The 15,992-nt window shown below is 36.9% G+C and overlaps 1 pseudogene; it reads right to left on the bottom strand.

Annotated features, from left to right (window-relative positions):
• Positions 1–11,068, bottom strand: part of LOC102772813 — a 27,925-nt pseudogene extending 16,857 nt beyond the window's left edge.
• Positions 11,069–15,992: the final 4,924 nt, after the last annotated feature.

Below are 15,992 nucleotides of genomic sequence, written 5' to 3' on the forward strand. Positions count from 1 at the left end.
TTTTTCTAATGACAGTTGTTTCTGTTTTTTTCCTACTTTTGTATTTCAGTCATTTATAATTAGTATTAGAAGCCCGAGCCATAGAAATCAGACAAGAAAAGAAATAACAGGCATCCAAATTAAAAAGGAAAAAATAATACTCTCATTATTTGCAGATAAGATAATATTATAGAGAGAGAACCCTAAAGAATCCACAATAAATTATCAGAACTGATAAATGGATTCAGTAAAGTAGCAGGATACAAAATTAATATTGAAAAATTGGCTGCATTTTTATCCTATATAATAAAAGGCTAATATGCAAATTGTCCTCTCGACTGGGAGTTCAACCAGGAGTTAAACCAGGAGTTCGACCAGGGGGTGGGGAAGGCTAAAAAACTGCCCATGGCCCCTCCCCCCCCAGCCAGCCCCACTTCTGATTAGCCTCCCCCACCCCAATCAGGGATGGGGGTGGCCAGCCAACTACCTCCAGTCCCTCCCCCTGGCAGGCCCTACCCCTGATCAGGGGCAAGGCCAACCTGCCAAACACCCGTGGCCCCTGCCCCGGGTGGCCCCATCTGATCGGCTCCAATCAGGGTTGGCCAGGTCCTGAGTGCACATATTTTTGTGCACCAGGCCTCTAGTATACCATACAAAAGCCTAAGCGACCGTTGCAACGGAATGACCAGAACAACCAGTTGCTATGAGGCTCACTGACCACCAGAAGGCAGACACTCAACACAGGAGTTGCCCCCAGCCTGCAGGCCCCAATCACCAATGGGGCCTGCAGGCCAACTTCCTGGTCCCTGCCCTTGTTCCTCCCCCCTGGACTGTAGGCCCTAATCGGCCTGCCACCCGCCCTCCATGGTGGCAGTTGGCCCTTCCATCTGGCTGGCAAGGCCCGGTTGCCCGATCAGGGCCAGGCCTGGGCTGGGAGGGGGAACCAAGAATGGGTGGAGGTGGACATGGGTGGTGAGAGGGAGGAGGGGCAGAGGTAGGGAGGTGGGGAATCACATGGTGGTGGTTTGTGGGCAGTGAGGGAAGGAGGAGGCAGGGAGATGGGGAACCTGATCACCCCTGATTGCTGTCCAGGCCTCACCTGTGCACAAATTTTGTGTACCAGGCCTCTAGTACATATATAGGTAGATAAACAGATAAAGAAATATAGGCATAGAAATAGATACACACTGTTTTATGTTACTTTAATGTATCACAAATATTGACTTAACACTTGGGATGCCTAACATTTCAGATATTTCCATGACTGTTGGGAATAAAATAATAATTCATTTGGCAAAATCCCATGTATTTAATTTTTTGTAGAAATATTATATAGATTTTTTTACATATATATTTAAGTCAGCACATTTACTTAGATATCTCATTCCTCAAACATTCTGGATCAATATGAGCTTACACTTCTGCTCATTATGTGTCCTCAATCAATACTATTGATTCTAAACTTTGAAATTTTCCTCTCTGACAGAACTACCTTATTTTCCATCCTTTCTGTACCTTCATTAACAACCACCTTGAAGTTTAGTCTCATTGTGAGGTCTAATCCCTTGAGCTGTCCTTATATTTCTGGTTCATTCACCTCTGTCTGACTTCAATTTTTTTCTTAACTTTGATTGCAAGACCATATACAACCTGCTTAGTGGTCTTCTCACTAATACTGAAAAATACCTCACCTGTTTGACTTTTGCTATCTGTACTCCACTAAATTCAAGTCTGATTAGTTCTTCTAATCCGCTTTCAACTAGTTTTAGACAATTTAGCATTGTTGGAAAAAGTAGATAAATGGTGCTGATTTCACTACAGATACGTACTTCCCAATTCTGCTTATTTCTCAATACTGCTCAGAAATTATAATTGTTTCCTGATTCAATAATGCATTGCCCTAAGAAGAGATACTTTCATGTGTTCCCTTCTCCCCATATTAAAACCCTCATCTCCCACCTAGCTATGTCTATCAATGCTGTCTCAAATGATCTGTGTAGACTGCCCTCTCTATAAAGACCTCACATCTATATCTGGCATCTTACTCTTCATTCCTGTCTCAAAGAAAAGAAGAAAACACCCACAATGCCTCCATTTTTTTTAGTGCTAACCCATCTATCTTGACTTTGACAATCCTTTCTTTCTTTCTTGAAAACTCACTCCATTAAGTAATCACCATCTTCTGTGTTCTACCTTTTTTTTTTTTACATTTTCCCTGTCTACTCATGTGCTTAAATTTTACTTCTACAAAACCTATCTTCACACTGACATTCTCTCAAGGTATCACTTTGCTGTATCCTCTTGCTACCAAAGTTTTTGAAAGAGCAGCTGTAGTGCTTTCCCCATAACTTCATCACGTTTAGCCTTCTTACAGAGTAACTGTCACTACAAATATTTGATACCAACCTATAAGTCTTTTCCCATTCTTTACACTCATTGACTTCTCTTTAATACCTGACCACAGTAACTATCCCTTGTTTCTTGAAACCTACGTGTCCTTGCTTCTGCATCATATTTTAACTCTTTCATCATCCTGTCAACTGTTTCTGCAAAGACAATGAGAACTAGAGTAAATAAAACTCAATTTACTAAGTTTACAAGCTATTTTGGTTTAGATATTTTAATGTGCTCTAACTTGGTTCCCAATAGTAACCATTCACCAAGAGCTTGTGCTTACCTCCTCCCTCTTTACTATTGGGAGCTGCCACTAGGTAAATAGATCTTATTTCTTCATAATCCCAAGAGCCTATCTCTAACCTCCAAAATCACATATTTAGCTATGGCTTGCTCATTACCTTTACTTAAATATTCTAAAATGACCAGCATAACCAAAGCAAACATTATTTCTATGGCCCTTGTCTCCAAATGAGTTTCTTCCTCTGAGTTCTGTTTTTCGTTTTTATTTATAGTATGATCATTCTTTATGTGGACACAACTTAAAAGCTAAGAGTAATCCTTGATGATGCTCTTTTCCTACTTTCCAACACTGGGTTTCAAATTCTTTGTTTCTTTCTTTCTTGGTGGTGGGCGGGGGGGGGGCTTCCTTTTAAGCTTTCCCCTTTCCCATTCCCCCATTCCCACTACCATTTTGTTAGACTTAGTTTTTATATTCTTTTACTTGGATTGTGGCCAAACTTTCTAACTGATATCCCTGCATTCAGCTATTCTTTATGTATAATTAAAAGTTCTTCTATGGATTCCCTATAGAGAGCAAGCTATTTTGAAGACATGTTTAATTTTCTTAAAATCTGGAAGAAATATTCGCCTTAATTTCCTGTTACTTGTCTAAAATATACTTTAAACCTATAGCCTAATTGTTACTTATTTTCTTTGATCATACCCCATACACTTTTGTGTCCCTGTTTTTTATGCCATTTTTTTTCTTCTGCCTGAAATGCCTTCCTCCAAAACATCTATCTTTCAAAATCCTACACATCCTTCAAAATAATTTTATACACTAGCCTTTCAATGATACTTAACCTCACCCAAAAGTTCTTTTTCTTTTTTAAATTGAGGTATAATTGACATATAACATTGTATAAGTTTAAGATGTATAATGTACTGATTTAATACATTTACTAGTATATATTGCAATATGATTAGCATATTGCATTAGTTAACACCTCTATCATGTTCCATAATTATTTCTATTTTGTGTTGAGAACAACTATGATCTAGTCTCTTGGCAACTTTGAAGATTAGAATACAGTATCATTGACTATAGTCACTATACTGGGCATCAGCTCTCCAATACTTATTTATCTGCCAGTTTCAAGTTTGTACCTTTAAACAACATTTCCCCTGTTCCCTCACTCTCTGGCCCCTGATAGCTACCACTGTACTCTCTATTTTCTTTGAGTTAAGGTTTTTTTTTTAGATTCCATATAGAAGTGAAATAATACCATATTTTTCTTTCTCTAACTTATTTCACTTATGATAATGCTCTGAAGGCCCACTCATGTTGCCACAAGTGACAAGATTTCCTTCTTTCTCATGGCTGAATGATGTTCCATTGTGTATATATAACATTCTTTTTATCCATACATTCACTGATGGACACATATGTTGTTTCCATATATTGGCTAGTATGAATAATGTTGTGATAAATATGGGAGTCTTTTTAATATCCTCTTTTCATTTTCTTTAGATGTAAATTCAGAATTATAATTGCTGGATCAAATGGTAGTTCTATTTTTAATTTTTGAGGAACCGCAATCAGTTTTCCATATGGGCTGAATTTACATTCTCACCAACAGCACTCAAAGGTTCCCTTTTCAACACATCCTCACCAAGATTACTTATTGCTTGTCTTTTTTATGATAGCCATTCTAACTAGTGTGAGATGATATTCCATTGGGGTTTTGATTTGCATTTCCCTGATAATTAGTGATAGAGCATCTTTTTGTGTAAATGTTGACCATTTGGATGTCTTCTTTGGAACAAAAGATGTCTACTTGGTACCTCTGCCCATATTTTAATTAGATTGTTTTGTTGTTATTGAAAAGTTATCCCTTCTTTCTGTAAACATCTAGGTTAGATTTTCTGTAATACTCTGCCTTTAAAAGATGCTTGGTTTATAGTCTTGACTACTATATTTTAAGATCTTTGAGTGTAGAAACCTTGGCTCTTTATTACGGTATCCCCTGTAACTCCTAAAACACAAACATAATCAGTGTTTTGTCCCTATATGTACATATATTTAGGTTGAAAGAGCTGGATGAATGATAAAGAAAATAGTTCAAGTTTTTGAAAATTGTTTTGAATGACCTTTTACATGGTATATTCAAAGGCTCCTCTATTTCACCTTATTGGGTAGTTCTTAGCAACAACAATGATCTCATCAAAAACAAAAAACATAAATACATCAGGTGATGGATGTGTTAATTAAGTACATGGGGGGAATTCTTTCCAAATGTACATCTAAGTACCACAATGTACTCTTTAAATATTTTATAATTTCATTTGTTATACCTCAATTAAGCTGAAATTTTAAAAAATGCTCCAATCCCATTACATTTTTTTTAATTTATGCATAATTTAGACTTGTATTTGCTTCTTTTCCAAAGAGAAATATTTGTAAGGCTCTAAGACTTCTTAAGTTTCTTTGATTCAGTTACATTGCTTATATATCCTAAGGCACCCATACTATTTAATTCCAAAATATACAGTGCCTTCTATGTGAGTTTCTTTAAATATATTTTTATTGATTTCAGAGGGGAAGGGAGAGGGTAAGAGAGATAGAAACATCGATGATGAGAGAATCATTGATTGGCTGCCTCCTGCACATCCCCAACTAGGGATGGAGCCCGGGACCTGGGCATGTGCCCTTGACCAGATCAAACTGGGGACCCTTCAGTCCGCAGGCTGATGCTCTATCCACTGAGCAAAACTGGTTAGGGATTCTAGGTGAGTTTTCATAAAAAATTCAGGAAGCTGCATTCCTGTTTTCCTCTTTGTAATGTAACTTTTTCAGATATTTTCCTTTTATTCAAGAGAAACTCTGTAGTAGAACTCAATAAAAAATAATAATTATATACAGAAAAAGGTAGGTAACATTTTCTTCCTTGGGAAAACTACAAGTGTGAAGAAAGAAAGATCCTCTGTTAGCCACAGAGCAATAGAACTCCTTATTCAGCTCATGGATAAAGTGAATCCACATACCCTTACTATGTGCTATGTCCCAAGACTAGTGTAAGTTACCAATTGTAAAAGACTGCACATATCTCCAGAGCTTCAAGCCCTAGTGTGGGCCTCATTCATTCCCTTTTGTCTTCCTTCTGATTTCAAGGGAGTCGATTCACAAGGAGATTGGAAGCCAAAATATTTGGTTTCTGTCTGCACAGTCCTGCAGGTACGTGATGAACTGAAGCTGACCTTCAAGTGCAGCACACTCAATGAAACTATCTACTTTGACTCAGAGTCAAGGATTAACTGAAAAGGTTTGTTGGGCTAATAGAGGAAATTACTCTTTAAGGCCAAAGGGCTGTGGTGTGAGATTACATCAGATGAATGAAAGAAACAAATAAATTATTAAGAGGATATGAAGGTAATAAATCTTCCTGTACAAGTAACACATGAAGTGCTATTTTATTGCTGAGAGGGAAATATTAACATCAAGTTTTCTTGAACCTAACCAGAACTCTCCATGATGTGACAGTTAATGTTCACGGGTCCGATGCTGCACATTTAGGAGGAATATTCCTTGTGCTGAACCTCTTGGTATTTTTTAAATGAGGTACTTAATAACTACAATGAGTATAAGAAATAATGGGATAGAGTCAACAGTTTTAAAGGCTGTTCTGTAAAGTGCCTAACTTCATGAAAACGGCAGTATCTTAAAATAGCTCTTTTATAGGGTTTAGCTTGATCTTGGAGAAGAAAATCCAGTCTATGAGATTTCCAAGAGCAAGAACTTGGCCTTGTTGATTATGGTATTTCTAGTCCCTTGCTGGAATATAGTAGGCATGACTAGACATTTATTGAATAAACTAAGCTAGAAAAATCAATTCACAGTCAACTTTCAAGTATTAAAGTTGGATATGCTAGATCTTACAGCAATGTCTCCTAAACATTGTGTAAACTCAAGTGAAGCTTCCATTAGAAGACACAAATATGTTTTCCTTTGATAAAGTTATAAATATACTTCTTTGAATATCTATTTTTCCAGTGGAACACAAGAGATGTGACTTGTTTAAGGCATAAAGAATGTTCTGTGGCATCATAATTTTAACTCTCCACTTTAACTGATGAATGCCATTTTTTATTTGTGGTTTCTTTTTTTATATAAATTAGTTCTGTCTTTAAATCAGTGAACACTGTAAGGTATGTCAAGTTAGAAATAGCATTATACTTCCATCAATTACAAAGCAACAGAACATTAAATTGTCAATATTTTCAGATGTGCTAAAAATTAAGTTTTCTTAAGAAAGTGCTTGTTATAAAGTATTAGGAAACATGTTTTTATTTGTTCTAATTATAACATTTTGAAATTGCAGGGTCAATTCCTATATTTGTGTGTAAGGACATGAAAAACTTTGAAGATTTATCATGCTAGATTTAAAATACCCAGTGAATTAAAGTTCACTGAGAATATCCACAACACCATTTTTGCTGCTCTGAGACTCTCACAGAATGAGATCCATAACCCTTTCTACATGATGGTTTTACTCCCAAGAAATTGCCAAAGACCCAGTAGTTCCCAAATGACAGTCTAAGATCTGGTTACTTCCAAATTAAAGAGAAGCTTTAAAAACACTAGTTCATGGGCCCCATGTTCTGAAAATAACCAGTGTACGACCCAAGAATCTGTATTTTTCAAAGCATACAGGATGCTTCCTGTGTACTGCTAAGGTTTAGAATCCAGGTTATATTTCCTAACTCGACAGGAATCAGTTGCAATAAATGTAGGAGTATTCTTTTAAAAAAATCACCAAACTGCTGTTCATCATTTCACGCCCCTAATCATTCTCTCTTGCTTCCTGGTAGTCACTTCCCAGGCTGACATCTCAGAAATATTCACTGTTCTCATTTCTCATTGTACAACAGAAGCAGAGCCCTGGTCCCTAGATGAGCTCAATGAAAATGCACATAGGAAGTATATTGGAAAGAGTCAAATTTCCATAAATCAATACCCTAGAATGTTTCAATATTGTACGGTTTCTGGCAAAGGGACATTTTACCCTCCTATATTCCATTTGTACGGTTTAGTCTCAGATTGCGACTTGTTCCTGAATAGTATAAGTTAATAAAAAGTGCATTTCAATAGATGGAGGCTGGCACTGACCAGCCTAGGTGACAGACCAGAGCTCTCTCAGGGATGGAATCCTGCAGAAGAGGGTTGGGTAGATTGGAAATGCTTGGGGTGAGGGTGGGGGACATAGTGAAAGGAGCAGGAGCCTAATGATTCACACTATTGTTGGATGAGCCAAAGGTCCATATTGGTTCTGGTGGAATTTTGCTCTACATCATTTTACAGGAATCTATTTCCCTATTATTACAAATAAAGAGGTTTATAATATAAAAGTCAACTTAACCATAACTTATTGAATACATAGTTACAGTAGAAAGGCAACTAATTAAAATACAAGTAAGGGTGTAATTTGTTAAAGGCTGTAATTCTGATGTGTGCAATTGAAGATTTTATGTAGGAGGAAGCATTTGAGCTGAATGGGTGAAATTTTGACAGTTTAAATTTAAGAGAGGGGCAACAGCCAGAAAAGTGGAAAAAATGAAAGACAAAGATGAGTTGTTTGGTATGCCAAAATGAATCGTGATTTGGCAGAATCATGATGTAAAAATAAGAAAAAGATTATCGTGGATCAAGCTAAAAGTTTGCATTTCCTTCTATAGGCCATGCTGAACCATGAAAATGTTTAGTAAGAATATGCCATAATCAGACGTGTGCTTTAGGAAGACCTATGAGAGAATAGAGGTCAAAAAAACATTTCAAAATCAAATGCAGCAGTCTGCATAAGATAGCTTACAACTAATCAACCAGAGTCAACAAAGAAACATGTTAGTCTCCATGGGTAAGTACTGGACAAAGAGCTAAATGAGGGTTGAACTAAGACAGAAACAAATGAATAGAAAAAAATGGAACAGATTTGAAAGACATTGCAGAGATAGAGGAAAGAACAATGAACTCATAACTACCTTAGTCTACCTTGCTTTAGCAAAAATAAGAGTTCTTATCACCTTGCTTCATCTTATTTATTTATTTATTTATTTATTTATTATTAAATTTATTGGGGTGACATTGGTTCATAGGTTTCAGGTATACATTTCCATGATACACGATCTTAATATTACGTTGTATGCCCCCCACACAAAGTCAAATCATCTCCCTTCAATATATTTGGCCCTTTTTACCCTTTACAGCAACCCCACCCTCTTCCCTCAGGTAACCACTAGACTCTTGCCTGTGTCTATGAGTTTCAGTTTTCTATCCCACATATGAGTGAAATCATATGGTTCTTAGCTTTTCTTCACCTTTCTTTTTTAAACACTTTTATTGAGATATAATTCACATACCATAAAGTTCACCCACTTAAAGTGTGCAGTTCAGTGGTTTCTAGCATATATACAGAATTATGTGTCCATCACCATAATCTAATTTTAAAATATTTGTATTATTCCAAAAAGAAACTTGATAGCTATGAGTAGTCACTCCATATCCCCCCTCTTCTTCTCCCAGCATAAGAATCATTATTCTATCCATCACTGAACTATGGTTTTATTTTGCACTCTATATTTTTTATTGAACTCTAAGCTACTAGGGGAAAGACTTGGTTTTTAAATTATACATAATACCTAATGACAAACATTTATTTGTGTGAAGTAATATTTTTGAACACACTATCTTCCTCTCAACTCCCATCTTCTTCTCCTACCTCCCTACTTCCCAACACACACACAGCACAGGTATTTCCAGGCCAAAACATGCTTACCTTTTACTTCTGTTTTCTTGTGCAGACCCAAAAACTCCAGATGTGTCTGCAGGGACCAGTAGAGGCAAACCATCCATGCTTGTAGAAACAAAGTGATGCCAGGAACAGGAAGTTCCTTTGACTTTTTCCTTTTCTTTCCAGGGGGAAGTTGCAGCCTCGAGTTCTGCAATGAAACAATGCAACATTGCCTGAGTATGCCAGCGCTGGTTCTGGAGGTCTGAGGTCCACAGCAGACTAGGAGACGCACTAGAAGGAGGTCTAGATGACTCAGTCCAGACAACGCCATGCCTGGAAAAAAGTGGAAGTCTGCCTTCAAGACTGTAATAGACTTTTTATAAGACTCTGCCCACATTCCCAAGTTGAAATTGATTACCCAAAGTTGTTCATGCCAATCCTCCTCTCTTCTTAAGAGCTGCAAGTCCTCAGGGGTTTTCTTACCTTTCCTAGCTACTGCTTGATCCTGAGATTTTATGGGGCTCGATAAATCCGGAAACATTTGTGCATATTTTATGAGCATAATGATTGTGAGATAGAGCAGGCTATATTATAGACAGTCTTTGTACAATGAGGAAATTCCTCAAGCGAGTCACACAGCAGGTTAGCAATATTTCTCTACCATCTTCCCTTTGAATTTGTCAAGTGGCTTACTCTTTTTCTCAATCTGCAAAGATTATAGTTTCAGGATTGTTTTGAGGATTAAAAAGGACAATGAACAGGAACATAATTTGTAGGTGGTAAAGTGCTACATGGTAGAAATTGGTATTTCTGCATTAATTAGCCCAGATTGACTTGGACTGGCAGGAGAATTCACATTCAGTTCTTGGAATTTTTCTGGAGTCTATGAAACTTTCTAATACATGGAGTGTTACACATCTGACTGGGCCGCTGGATGTTTGTTAGCCCTGGATGGTTCCTTCTGAGTCACACCGCCAACACGTTGTAGTCTTCCAGTCATTTGACACTTGGTTCCAGGTTTTCTCCAGCTGGGGAAGGCAATGGAATCCCAATGCTATTCACCTTTCTTGCTCTCTGTGTATGCAGCGAGCTGCCATTCAGCAAGTCCCTGTGTGTGCACAGTCCTCTTCTCTGTTTCAGAGTTGAAGGGTATTGAAGATTTTATGTTTCTTTGCTTTATTATCTGATTTCTAACGGGCATCAGAAATGAATGACAACCCTAGCCTTTTTGGCTCTCTGGATAGAGCATCAGCCTGCAGACCGAAGAGTCCCTGGTTCCATTCCAGTCAAGGGCAAGTGCCTCCGTTGTAGGCTCCTCCCTGGTCTGGGCCCTGGCCGGGGCTCCTGCAGGAAGCAACCAATCGATGTGTTTCTCTCACATTGATATTTCTCTCTGTCTTTCCTCTCTCTTCCACTCTCTTTAAAAATCAATGGAAAATATTCTTGGGTGAGAATTTAAAAAAAAAAAAAGAAAGGAAGGAAGAAATGACTTAGTATTCACCCATCATGTAGAATTATTAGTTGGTGAAAACCCCAATTTTGATGTTGGATTGCTTGCAAGGGGGCACTAACCAATGGCAAGTCCTGAATTTCATGGTTTCAGGTTCCTCCAAAGTGTTTATCTGGTCACTGAATTGGCTTAACTTCTTCCCAGTGCTTGAAGCTGTGCTGCCAGGAAATGTAGTCATATTCTCAAATGAGTAACCTCTTTTCAGAACTCCGGTGTTTTAAAGAATATTACATTTCATTTCATAAAACAGCTTTTTGTTTTTGTTTTCTTAAAAAATAAGCTGGAAACTGTGCAAAGTCTGTGAATTTTCTTCAGGGTTGATAAAGTTAAGTAGTTTCTTTTATGATTATAGAATTCTTTATATACAGAGAAAACCATAATTAAAAGCTTTTATACATTTTATATAGTATAAAGAAAAAAGCATTGATTGTACTGTAAACACAAATACTGGACTTTAAGCCTACTTAAGGTTTCCAATAATATTAGAAATTAAACAGCTGACTTAACAGTAATTAGCGTTTACAGAAAGGTTTCTGAGGGAAATAAAAACATAGTAAATACAGTACCATAGGATTAAAGTAGCAGGGAAAAACAATGTTCATATTGGAATACATATCCAATTTGTGGTCATTATAAAATAATTAATCATTATCAAGAGAATCTATACATATATATATATTTTTTACAAACCCTACCAGTTATATTCAAGATAGAATTCAGCTGTTCAGAGTCAACACTTACAGCTCATCAATATTAATGTTCTGGCCTGATCTACTGTTGTTTCTGTTTTTCCCAATAGAACTATATTCTACCTAGTATGGGTGCTATAGGAATTATGGAGTTTGGCTATCATTTCCATTTCATTTCATTAAGCCTGAAGAAGCATTTTCTCCGTAAGCATCACAGATAGGCAAAGGCAATCCTGCAAGCACCAAGCGAACAAGGCTTTGGGTCAACTGCCTCTGTGACAGTCTGGCCATCGATAGAGCCCTTTCATCCAGAGTGGTCACTTCAAATGGAGGCAGCTTCCAAGACTGATTCCCAGTAACTGTCTCTAACGTCTTTAGGTGAAAGTTGGGGAGGCAGGTCAACTGGAAGTGAGCTTGCTGATAGCACAGGAGGTACCCACCAGTTCTAAAGTATTATGGACACTGTGTCTTATTTTGAGGTTGTCACCTTATTGGAAATAATAATATTTTCTCTCAACCTGCAATGCTATGTTGCCTAAGGTCTATATTTTATAAAACAATTCATATTTCTTTGAAGTCAGGTATATTAATAATATTCTTTATTGGTTCTGCATTTTGGGAATATATTATCATCATAATAATGTCTTGCTGTTGTGTTCTGTCTGATTTGATTAAACCTTTTTATTTTCTTGTTAGTGTTGTACACTTAGTGTCTTTGAAATGTTTCTATGACTCCTTCTCTAACTGGTTTTGTTTCTTGCCTCCTCAATATGGTTTCTGTGTAAGGCAATATGTGCTCCTTATATTTTTTCTATGGATTTATCAGCCTATTTCTTTGATGTCTGAAATTCTCTTCCCATTTACTTTGTCAATAAAATATTCTGCTCATGCTCAGGTCTATATTAAGATGCCTAAGAGAAGTTTCCTTCTGAGTAACCATATGTCAAATTTAAAATGTTGTTTTTGCTTTGGAACTCTCTTTAAGAAATCAGAATTTTAGAGACTGAGAGATTTGGATGTGTTGTTGTTGTTGTTTTCTGTCATAAACCAGAGCAATGCTGATATAATCATGTGTCTCAAAATTTAAATAAAATAGCACATTTTTTATTTCTGAACGTTGATTAAAGAGAAATATTAAAAGAAATTGTAGTTTACATTTTTACTATCTGTAAGTATTTACTTGTTAGGTAACTTTTTAAAAAACTAAAGAACAAAATTAACTAATTAGTAAGAAATAATATATGAAAGCTATTCATTTTGTAATAAATGAGTAAGCACAAATCTATTCTAAATTCAATCTTTAGTCTTCTTTTGAACGAAATGGAAAGTCAAGCTTCGTAGGATGTGTTTACGAATAAATCAATCACCAGGGGAATATGAGAGAGAGAGAGAGAGAGAGAGAGAGAGAGGCATTACCTGTACTGTCCCAGCTTAAAGGAAATTTTTGCTCTCTATTTCTAATTCCAGATGGTCTAGCCAACATTCATTTTCAAGAAGAGATGGAAATAGTACCTAAAATATAAAAAAATAAGAAACGTTTTAATGCATTTAGTGAAACACTGAACTTATAACAATGCAGTAATGACTTCACAGGGACGGAGAGTCTGTTTGCCAATAAAATCAGATATCAGCTAGATGACAAGTTTTCTGAAGGTCATATTTTATACTCATTCAACAATAATTCCCAACACCAGAGCATCTGCTCACATACTTCAAAATGCAATCATCTGCTGGTTGTTTATTGATCATGCATCCATAGCTCTGGTTGAAAATAAGAGCACTTTTGTTGTCTTTTAACCTTTTATGCAGAAGTCCCTGTCACACACACACACACACACCAGCAGCATCGGCAAGGCAAGATTGTCATCCTCCAATGGTTATAGCTAAGCTGGAATATCCAAATAAATGTTAAGTATGTGTTCTGCTTTGACTCACTTTGCCCAAACCGTATAGACAACTGCTAGTCATGTAATAAAATCACAACGATTTTTAATACATTGTCTAGAAAATGAGCTAACAATTCTTTTCTATCCTAACATATTAAAAAGTCATTAGTGTTTTCTTCTTCTTCTTCTTCTTGGGCTTTCTTAATCTCTTTCTACAAAATATTAAACTTATGGTAACTGGTTAGACATTACAAGTATCAGAAATATTTATCAAAGGACCAATGTCAACCTGGCCCTGAGATGCACAGAGGGCCTATCCTTAGTCCTTCCTGGTTGAATGTCTTAATTAATGGCTCAGGTAAAAATGGAAATGGCAGGCTGGGGACACTTGCAGTTGACAGAAATATAGAAGTGTTGATAAATACCACAGGTGATAGAATCAGTATTCAAAAGATACACAGGCTTAACAACATGTCAGATCTCACTAGAAAGAAAACATAACAGGGATAAAATACTTGGCACTGTTCTTGGGTCCAAAACTTCAAGCTCAAGAGTTCAGCATAAAGGAATTCAGACTCAGCAAAAAGCATATTACACAGTATTTTGGTTATATATAGGCTCAATAGGAGTGAATATTGCCATGTGGCTTTCCTAAAATACTGTGAGTGAGGAAAAAAGGTGAAGACGTCTACTCATATACCACTTATTCAGAAATTATATACTAAAGAATTTATAGTATTTAACTTTGAATAGAAGTGACTGAAGAATAAAATGAGTATTGTCTTCAAACATTTTATAGACCTGTCAGGTAAAATAGCAATAATTCCAACGGAAATTCTAGATCAAGAGGAGGAAGTCTCAGGAGAATTGATTTTAGTTTGAGACAGAGGGCTGGGGGGAATTCTGAGCTGTGGAATTATGAAATGGACAAGCTTGAGAGGCATAATTTCACAGAAACTGGGAAAATTTATGCAGAAGCTGATGTCCTCTGAGGAGTGGTCAGAAAAAAGTCAGGCATTATGCAGTGCTGAACTCGATAAAATGCAAAATCCCATCTACCACTGAAATTGTACGGTGTAACCATCTACTTCGTGGGTAGATTTGTCTTTCTTCTCTTTGAAATTCCAGAAAAGAGAGCCTAACAAGTATTCATTTTTATAGTGTATCTAAAGGTCTCTACTGGGTACATCTCTGACTTGCTAAATAAGAAAATTGCATTATACCTTTATTATTAGGAAATACTAGAGGCCCGGTGCACAAAATCCATGCACAGGTGGGGGGATCCCCTCAGCCCAGCCAGCACCCTCTCCAATCTGGGACCCCTCGGGGGATGTCCGACTGCCAGTTTAGGCCCAATCCCAGGGATCGGGCCTACACTGGCAGTCAGACATCCCTCTCACAATCCGGGACCGCTGGCGCCATGCAGCCTGCTGTTCAGTTGTTCGGTCATCCCTCACTAACCCCCCTGCCGGCCTTGTTGCCCCACGTAGCCTGCTGTTTGGGCGTCCGTCTGGTTATTTCAGTCATGATGGCCCTGGCTTTTTATATATTAGGATGTTGGTAAATACCAGAAACAGAAATAAAGGTGGCTGCCTTTGAGTAACTGCTATTGGGGTAGGCGGGTAGGGAGGGTGGTTGTAAATAACATGCATTTAGGTCCATTTATTTAGCTTTTTACTCATATTACCATAATCACCTTTTAATAAAAGGGAAAAATGTTGTTGAAAATATCAATTGAAGAAAAAAAATAAACATTTTACTTCTTTTTTTTCCCCCAAGCCTTTCAGCTTATTTCAAATCATGCTCTTTGGTTCTCCTTAATTTTGTTGATTTTTTTTCACTTGTTCAAACTGTAACTTCCAACAAATCTACAGTGTTTCATGAAGATTCAGAACTAGACCACATAGAATGCATTACCTTTATCTGCTTCCAGAACTTGCAGTTCTGGGCTAGTGAAGGAGGGAATGCAAATAACTAAACTGTCCACCTTCAGATTGCTCTCGAAAATTCATTTTTAAAAATTTTATTCTGTCTTCTAACAGAAATTGGGTAAGTTTTGCAAAGTTAAAGGGGGATAGGAAACTGGCTTCTGTGTAGTTAAAATAATAAGGTGATAAACAAAGAAAATTTACTAGGCAAATTACATCTAGTCCATTATGCTTTCTGCACAGTAATAGTCTATTTTTTTTCCTCAACCAATGACAAGACTGCTACTCCATTTTTTCTCATTACTTTACTCAGCAAACTATGACATTGTTTCTCCTCTGGAATTAATATCATATCTATGTAGAATGGGTGGTAAATAAATGGATGATAAGAGATAAATATGATAGACAAGATTTGACACACAGACATGTGGACACAATGTTCTCCAATTGGAACATATCTGTCAGTTACAAGTGTCTGTGTTCTGCCATTAGAAAATTACTTTGTGCTTTGAACAGGTTTCCATATTTGGAAGAAATCTATGAAATTTTAAATATATTTGGTGGCTGCTAGCACCTTTAACTGTTTAAACCCTGGGAAT

The sequence above is a fragment of the Myotis davidii genome, unplaced genomic scaffold (assembly GCF_000327345.1).
Source record: "Myotis davidii unplaced genomic scaffold, ASM32734v1 scaffold71, whole genome shotgun sequence".
Classification (NCBI taxonomy): Eukaryota; Metazoa; Chordata; class Mammalia; order Chiroptera; family Vespertilionidae; genus Myotis; species Myotis davidii.